At 45.8% G+C, this 9,549-nt stretch overlaps 1 long non-coding RNA gene across 1 annotated transcript in view; it reads right to left on the bottom strand.

Annotated features, from left to right (window-relative positions):
- Positions 1 to 204: 204 nt before the first annotated feature.
- The window catches only part of LOC126238712 (uncharacterized), a 30,967-nt gene continuing 21,622 nt past the window's right edge, over positions 205 to 9,549 (bottom strand). Inside the window, exon 3 of the long non-coding RNA XR_007545356.1 lies at positions 205 to 394. This is a non-coding gene — a long non-coding RNA (uncharacterized LOC126238712). The remainder of the gene's footprint in view (positions 395 to 9,549) is intronic.

Below are 9,549 nucleotides of genomic sequence, written 5' to 3'. Positions count from 1 at the left end.
TCTTCATTCCCACTTGCTGCCCGACAGCTGATGTTTGCCCCTAGGATTTGGTTAACAGGTCACTTACTTCTTACTGTGTCCTTGCCTCTCTGAAAGCAGACTAGTGGTGAGACTACAGCGGTGAGCATACGCACTCTCAGCTAAGGATGAGGGGAAAATGGTTAATTAATTACAGAGCTCTATACAGAGCTAAATGTTTAATTTATTCAAAATATTAATACACTACACTGTGAACGTGAGAAGATGACTCACTGGAGGAGGCCTAGGTGCTGTGCTGCTGCGTCGGGATGAGGCGGCGAAAGTAACGCATCATGGCAGACAGTTGCTGCCTGTCCGCCTCGATTCGCTCGGCAGCTCCATGGCGCGCTTCCACACCCGATTGTTGCTGCTCGCCCTGCCAAACACAACACAAGGCGACATCACAGAGAACACAACTGCTGTGTAACATTTCAGTGGGGTCAGTCAGAGATGCGGGGCCACAGCAAGAAAACTGCGCTGGATGTTGTAGTGACTGTGTGGTGTGGACGCAATCAGGGAGCTGAATTTGAATGGACGTCCTAGAGTGAATGTAGGTACTTCAGAAAATAAGTTACATACGAGGCCTGTCTAAAAAGTATCCGACATTTGGCAGAAAAAATATTTTGAGTACCTGACGAGCTGGCCGGGGTGGTCGAGCGGTTCTAGGCGCCACAGTCTGGAACCGCGCGACCACTACAGTCGCAGGTTCGAATCCTGCCTCGGGCATGGATGTGTGTGATGTCCTTAGGTTAGTTAGGTTTCAGTAGTTCCAAGTTCTAGGGGACTGATGACCTCAGAAGTTAAGTCTCATAGTGCTCAGAACCATTTGAACCAATACCTGACGAGGTTGGGACCCTAATCCCTATCCAAGTGGGCCTCTTGCGCTTGTACACACTTAGTCCACCGGTTCTTCCACTCCTGGAAACACCTCTGGAAGTCTTCTTTTGGAATGGTGTTCATCTCCGCGTCATGTTCCGCATAATGTCTTCTCTACTCTCGAAACAGGATCCTTTCAGTGGTGTCTTCAATTTTGGAAACAACCAGAAGTCGCAAGAAGCCATGTCTGGAAAGTAGGGAGGTTGGCGAACGGCTGTAATTCCATGTTTGCCCAAGAAATTTTGGACAAGTGGGATGAGTGTGTGGAGGCGTTGTCGTAATAAAGTTGCCAGTTTTTCGCTGTCCACATGTCTGGTCTTTTGCACTGAATTGTGTCACAGAGTCGCTGGAGAACGTCTTGATAGTACTCCTTTGTCACCTTTTGTCCCTCCTGTGCGTATTCGTGATGCACAATTTCACGAACATCGAAGGAGACAAACTTCCTGAGAGATTAAAACTGTGTGCCGGACCAAGACTCGAACATCTACATCTACATTTATACTCCGCAAGCCACCCAACGGTGTGTGGCGAAGGGCACTTTACGTGCCACTGTCATTCCCTCCCTTTCCTGTTCCAGTCGCGTATGGTTCGCGGGAAGAACGACTGTCTGAAAGCCTCCGTGCGCGCTCTAATCTCTCTAATTTTACATTTGTGATCTCCTTGGGAGGTATAAGTAGGGGGAAGCTATATATTCGATACCTCATCCAGAAACGCACCCTCTCGAAACCTGGCGAACAAGCTACACCGCGATGCAGAGCGCCTCTCTTGCAGAGCCTGCCACTTGAGTGTATTAAACATCTCCGTAACGCTATCACGGTTACCAAATAACCCTGTGACGAAACGCGCCGCTCTTCTTTGGATCTTCTCTATCTCCTCCGTCAACCCGATCTGGTACGGATCCCACACTGATGAGCAATACTCAAGTATAGGTCGAACGAGTGTTTTGTAAGCCACCTCCTTTGTTGATGGACTACATTTTCTAAGCACTCTCCCAATGAATCTCAACCTGGTACCCGCCTTACCAACAATAAATTTTATATGATCATTCCACTTCAAATCGTTCCGCACGCATACTCCCAGATATTTTACAGAAGTAACTGCTACCAGTGTTTGTTCCGCTATCATATAATCATACAATAAAGGATCCTTCTTTCTGTGTATTCGCAATACATTACATTTGTCTATATTAAGGGACAGTTGCCACTCCCTGCACCAAGTGCCTATCCGCTGCAGATCTTCCTGCATTTCGCTACAATTTTCTAACGCTGCAACTTCTCTGTATACTACAGCATCATCCGCGAAAAGCCGCATGGAACTTCCGACACTATCTACTAGGTCATTTATATATATTGTGAAAAGCAATGGTCCCATAACACTCCCCTGTGGCACGCCAGAGGTTACTTTAACGTCTGTAGACGTCTCTCCATTGATAACAACATGCTGTGTTCTGTTTGCTAAAAACTCTTCAATCCAGCCACACAGCTGGTCTGATATTCCGTAGGCTCTTACTTTGTTTATCAGGCGACAGTGCGGAACTGTATCGAACGCCTTCCGGAAGTCAAGAAAAATAGCATCTACCTGGGAGCCTGTATCTAATATTTTCTGGGTCTCGTGAACAAATAAAGCGAGTTGGGTCTCACACGATCGCTGTTTACGGAATCCATGTTGATTCCTACAGCGTAGATTCTGGGTTTCCAAAAACGACATGTTACTCGAGCAAAAAACATGTTCTAAAATTCTACAACAGATCGATGTCAGAGATATAGGTCTATAGTTTTGCGCATCTGCTCGACGACCCTTCTTGAAGACTGGGACTACCTGTGCTCTTTTCCAATCATTTGGAACCCTCCGTTCCTCTAGAGACTTGCGGTACGCGGCTGTTAGAAGGGGGGCAAGTTCTTTCGCGTACTCTGTGTAGAGTCGAATTGGTATCCCGTCAGGTCCAGTGGACTTTCCTCTGTTGAGTGATTCCAGTTGCTTTTCTATTCCTTGGACACTTATTTCGATGTCAGCCATTTTTTCGTTTGTGCGAGGATTTAGAGAAGGAACTGCAGTGCGGTCTTCCTCTGTGAAACAGCTTTGGAAAAAGGTGTTTAGTAATTCAGCTTTACGCGTGTCATCCTCTGTTTCAATGCCATCATCATCCCGGAGTGTCTGGATATGCTGTTTCGAGCCACTTACTGATTTAACGTAAGACCAGAACTTGCTAGGATTTTCTGTCAAGTCGGTACATAGAATTTTACTTTCGAGTTCACTGAACGCTTCACGCATAGCCCTCCTTACGCTGACTTTGACATCGTTTAGCTTCTGTTTGTCTGAGAGGTTTTGGCTGCGTTTAAACTTGGAGTGAATCTCTCTTTGCTTTCGCAGTAGTTTCCTAACTTTGTTGTTGTACCACGGTGGGTTTTTCCCGTCCCTCACAGTTTTACTCGGCACGTACCTGTCTAAAACGTATTTTACGATTGCCTTGAACTTTTTTCATAAACACTCAACATTGTCAGTGTCGGAACAGAAATTTTCGTTTTGATGTGTTAGGTAGTCTGAAATCTGCCTTCTATTACTCTTGCTAAACAGATAAACCTTCCTCCCTTTTTTTATATTCCTATTAACTTCCATATTCAGGGATGCTACAACGGCCTTATGATCACTGATTCCCTGTTCTGCACTTACAGAGTCGAAAAGTTCGGGTCTGTTTGTTATCAGTAGGTCCAAGGTGTTATCTCCACGAGTCGGATCTCTGTTTAATTGCTCGAGGTAATTTTCGGATAGTGCAGTCAGTATAATGTCACTCGATGCTCTGTCCCTACCACCCGTCCTAAACATCTGAGTGTCCCAGTCTATATCTGGTAAATTGAAATCTCCACTTAAGACTATAACATGCTGAGAAAATTTATGTGAAATGTATTCCAAATTTTCTCTCAGTTGTTCTGCCACTAATGCTGCTGAGTCGGGACATTTGCCTTTCACGGGCAAGTGCTCTACCACTGAGCTACCCAAGCACGACTCACGGCCCGTCTTCACAACTTCAATTCTGCCATAAGAGCTTCTGTGAAGTTTGGAAGGTAGGAGACGAGGTACTGGCACAACTGAAGCTGTGAAGATGGGTCGAGAGTCGTGCTTGGTTAGCTCAGTGGTAGAGCACTTGCCCGTGAAAGGCAAAGGTCCTGATTTCGAGTCTCGGGGCGGCATACAGTTTTAATCTATCAGGAAGTTTCATACCAGTGCATCCTCCGCTGCAGAGTGAAAATCATATTCTATCAAAAGCGACAGTCAGCATCACCTTGATTTTGCTTCGCACCTGCTGCACTTTCTTTGGCCTTGGAGACTTGGGATACTTTCATTGCGACGACTGTTGTTTCTGGGTCGTACCCGTACACCCATGACTCATCTACAGTTATCACAGTGTTCAGAAACCCAGGATCAGTGTTGGTGGTGTCCAGAAGGTCCTGTGCAACATCGAAACGGAGGTCTTTTTGTTCCGGCGACAACAAAATGGGCACGAATTTCGCAGCCACTCAGTGGGTGTTTAAATCATCACACAAAATTTCATGTGCAGAATCTTTACTCACTCCAACCTCTTTGGCGATCTCCCGCACGATCAAACGACGATCTGCCATCACCAAATTTTGCACCCTCTCAACAACAGCTGCACTCCGAGCAGTTTGGGGCCTGCCAGACCGCTGGTCACTCTCCGCAGATGTGCGGCCATTTTTGAATCGGTTGAACCACTCCTTAATCAGTGTTAACATCCATCGCATTTTCTCCAAACACCTGCTGTATCTTACGAATTGTTCCGATTTGAGAATCACCACGCTTTTGGCAAAATATGATGAAGTATCTTTTCCAAACACGTTCAGTCTTCTTGAGAGAATAGGTAATCCGACGAACACATTGTGTAGCACCACAGTCAGCGACCGACAGGCAGCGACTGACGCGCTGGAAGGGGGGGATAAAATCCACGCATGCGCATAAAGGTCTCTTCCTTTACTGTGTACAGTGGCGCCTCGCTATTGTCTCTATTTTGCGCAAGAAAATCAAAGGTCGGAGACTTTTTAGACAGACCTCGTATGTCGTCCAACGCTGAGACTACAACGCAAGCGAGGGCGCATTTGTCAGAAGACTGTAACTTACACGTTCAGGGTTTCGTGCTGACACCTGCTGCTGTACGGATAACTGGTGCGTCACAGAGTGGGAGTGGAATGGCGCGACAGCTGGGGACGTTAAGAGGTGCACCTGCACATCGGTCATCGTCAGTAAATCTGCTGTGTATAACTGTTCACGTGCAACAAACACAGCTGCAAAAGCAAATCCGAGACAGAACCGAGCAGTAATGAATTCAAGACTGATGACATAGACTAAAGTGGCCGTTAATGTAGTCAACAGCAAGTATCGTGAATCGATGGAATTATTTCGATTAAAAACAAAACCGGCATCGAATGCCTCCTTAGTCGAATGGTCGCTGCCTTCGATATGGAAGGACCCGCATTCGATTCTCGGTACCTCCTCAGATATTTCTGAGGTAGGAAGCCTGGAACGAAGTCCATTCAGCCTTATGAGGCCAAACGGACAACTGCTACAATCAAGAAGCGGCGGCATCACTGACAATAACGGCCGAAGGAACTTGCCACATGTCGATTATACGTTCCACGTTATAAACCTTGTAGGCGACAACTAGGGATGACGGTTATCGCTGAAACAACTGGTTTTCGGTTATGTCAGTTTTTTCCATGCCAGTTTAACGTGAGTTTTAAAACCGCTCATAATAGCCTGTTTCTAAAATAGCCCTTTTTCGGTTTTTATTACTAATAATAAACGTAATAAACGTAGAAATCGAACAAAGACTGAAAAATTTTAAATCTCTCAAACGTAGAATCAAAATATTAAACGAAGTAGGCAAATAAAAGAAAACGTAGTCCATCCGTCGTTCGCTGCTTTTCTCGAAAAGTGATGAGTGGTTGAATACTACAAAAAAGTCACCTGTATTCTCGTATTGATTCTGATTTTATGAAACTCTGTTTAAAAACCATGTTCCGATCGGGGATCATACTACTATTTGAGCATTACGAATAGTCAGTTGTAAAGGGTGAAGAATGAGGTTGATGAACTCCGTTTTTCGTGTTAGTTTGTTCGTTTTCAAGAGCTACAAGCAGATAAAGGCATATTATGTGGACACAGGGAGCACATCAGCTACTTTCTATTTTTATTGTACATTATGAATGAATTGTTTAGTTTTTAATTTATTACTGTTACCATAATTTCCTTTCTCTATTATTATTTCATAGAAATGTCAGACAAATATTTTAAAGCAAATGAAGCACTGTAATTCAGTGCTACATCACATCGTAAGAATATTTCCTGACTAGGGTTGCATTCTGGTGAAGACAGCGAGGAACAGACCAGGAAGTCTTCCACGCTGCAAGTACACACGTATACCACGATACAAGACAAGGAGGACATTATTGTTCATCAGTGCTGTACCAATTCTTATGCCGTGTGTTTGTTTTCATTTCATTCATCGCATTTCCCATTTCAGACCAACGCAAATTTTACAAATAAAATTTACCAAGTTACCTTTCCTAAAACAAAGTTAATTTGAAAACGAAAAATTGTAGCACTTCTGTTATGGGTAATTGATATTTCAGTTTTTTTCTCGGTTATTAGTAAAAAATAAGTAATTGCGTAGATTATCCGTTTCAGTAATACTATCTTTTTTTTGTTGATCTCGTAGTATTTGTTTTAATTACTTCCAATTTCAAAATAATTGTACGACAATATTCTGATTTCTTCTGCTGACTACCTTTGGGAAACGAAACAATTATTTTAAGAAGAGAAAGAAAGACTAGATCTCAAGCTTTTACACTTATAGAATATCGTCTCAGCTATGTGACTGCATTCGTGATTTCATGTCAGAGAAGTCACTGTTCATAGTAATGAACGGAAAGTCATCGAGTAAAACATAAGTGATTTCTGCCCGTTATAGGCCCCTTGCTGTTCCCTATTTATATAAACGATTTGGGAGACAGGTGAGCAGCCGCCTTAGGTTGTGTGCAGAAGACGCTGTCGTTTATCAACTAATAAAGTCATCAGAAGATCAAAACAAATTGCAAAACGATTTAGAAAAAATATCTGTGTGGTGCGGAAATTGGCAGTTGGCAGTTTACCCTAAGTAACGAAAAGTGTGAGATCATCCACATGAGTGCTAAAAGGAATCTGTTAAACTTCGGTTACACGAAAACTCAGTCAAATCTAAAGGCCGTAAATTCAACTTAACACCTAGGTATTACAATTACGAACAACGTAAATTGGAAGGAACGCATAGAAAATGTTGTGGAAAGGCCAACCAAAGACTGCGTTTTATTGGCAGGACACCTAGCAAATGTGACTCATCTACTAAGGAGACTGCCTACACTACGCCTGTCCGTCCTCTTTTAGAATACTGCTGCGCGGTGTGGGATCCTTACCAGATAGGACTGACGGAGTACATCGAAAAAGTTCAAAGAAAGGCAGCACGTTTTGCATTGTCGCAGAATAGGGGAGAGAGTGTCACTGAAATGATACAAGATTTGTGGTGGACACCATTAAAAGAAAGGCGTTTTTCGTTGCGGCGGTATCTTCTCACGGAATTCCGATCGCCAACTTTCTCCTCCGAATGCGAAAATATTTTGTTGACATCGATCTGCATAGGGAGAACGATCACCATGATAAAATAATGGAAATCGGAGCCGGTACGGAAAGATATAGGTGTTCATTCTTTCCGCGCGCTATACGAGATTGGAGTAATAGAGAATTGTGAAGGTGGTTCGATGAACCTTCTGCCAGGCACTTAAATGTGATTTGCAATCTATGTAGATGTAGATGTGGAATTAAGCCCAAAGTTCTCAAAGTCCACGATACCAAGATTACTGTCAAGTTATAGTCATTAGATGAGGCTAGCAAGCGAGCTACTTTTCCGCAGTGCATACACGAAAGCAGGGTGCGATTTGTGCTTTTACCAGTGGGGGGGGGGGGGGGGGGGGGATGTCTTAGAGGGTTAGTAGAATTATACACTCCTGGAAATTGAAATAAGAACACCGTGAATTCATTGTCCCAGGAAGGGGAAACTTTATTGACACATTCCTGGGGTCAGATACATTACATGATCACACTGACAGAACCACAGGCACATAGACACAGGCAACAGAGCATGCACAATGTCGGCACTAGTACAGTGTATATCCACCTTTCGCAGCAATGCAGGCTGCTATTCTCCCATGGAGACGATCGTAGAGATGCTGGATGTAGTCCTGTGGAACGGCTTGCCATGCCATTTCCACCTGGCGCCTCAGTTGGACCAGCGTTCGTGCTGGACGTGCAGACCGCGTGAGACGACGCTTCATCCAGTCCCAAACATGCTCAATGGGGGACAGATCCGGAGATCTTGCTGGCCAGGGTAGTTGACTTACACCTTCTAGAGCACGTTGGGTGGCACGGGATACATGCGGACGTGCATTGTCCTGTTGGAACAGCAAGTTCCCTTGCCGGTCTAGGAATGGTAGAACGATGGGTTCGATGACGGTTTGGATGTACCGTGCACTATTCAGTGTCCCCTCGACGATCACCAGTGGTGTACGGCCAGTGTAGGAGATCGCTCCCCACACCATGATGCCGGGTGTTGGCCCTGTGTGCCTCGGTCGTATGCAGTCCTGATTGTGGCGCTCACCTGCACGGCGCCAAACACGCATACGACCATCATTGGCACCAAGGCAGAAGCGATTCTCATCGCTGAAGACGACACGTCTCCATTCGTCCCTGCATTCACGCCTGTCGCGACACCACTGGAAGCGGGCTGCACGATGTTGGGGCGTGAGCGGAAGACGGCCTAACGGTGTGCGGGACCGTAGGCCAGCTTCATGGAGACGGTTGCGAATGGTCCTCGCCGATACCCCAGGAGCAACAGTGTCCCTAATTTGCTGGGAAGTGGCGGTGCGGTCCCCTACGGCACTGCGTAGGATCCTACGGTCTTGGCGTGCATCCGTGTGTCGCTGCGGTCCGGTCCCAGGTCGACGGGCACGTGCACCTTCCGCCGACCACTGGCGACAACATCGATGTACTGTGGAGACCTCACGCCCCACGTGTTGAGCAATTCGGCGGTACGTCCACCCGGCCTCCCGCATGCCCACTATACGCCCTCGCTCAAAGTCCGTCAACTGCACATACGGTTCACGTCCACGCTGTCGCGGCATGCTACCAGTGTTAAAGACTGCGATGGAGCTCCGTATGCCACGGCAAACTGGCTGACACTGACGGCGACGGTGCACAAATGCTGCGCAGCTAGCGCCATTCGACGGCCAACACCGCGGTTCCTGGTGTGTCCGCTGTGCCGTGCGTGTGATCATTGCTTGTACAGCCCTCTCGCAGTGTCCGGAGCAAGTATGGTGGGTCTGACACACCGGTGTCAATGTGTTCTTTTTTCCATTTCCAGGAGTGTATATGTTCCTAGCTTGGACCGTGGCGTTACGCTTGGTTAAACAGCTACTTATAAATAGATGTTAATGCCGAAACTCACTATTCACGCGTATGCACTATCAGAAAAGCCATCCCTTGTTATATCTTTAAAAGTACATGATAGGTAAAGCTTATTTACTAAATCATCTACATACAGGTATACGAGGGGAA

The sequence above is a fragment of the Schistocerca nitens genome, chromosome 1 (assembly GCF_023898315.1).
Source record: "Schistocerca nitens isolate TAMUIC-IGC-003100 chromosome 1, iqSchNite1.1, whole genome shotgun sequence".
Taxonomy (NCBI): domain Eukaryota; kingdom Metazoa; phylum Arthropoda; class Insecta; order Orthoptera; family Acrididae; genus Schistocerca; species Schistocerca nitens.
Note: the sequence above shows the minus strand (reverse complement) of the source record. Positions and strands in the feature narration are given on the sequence as shown.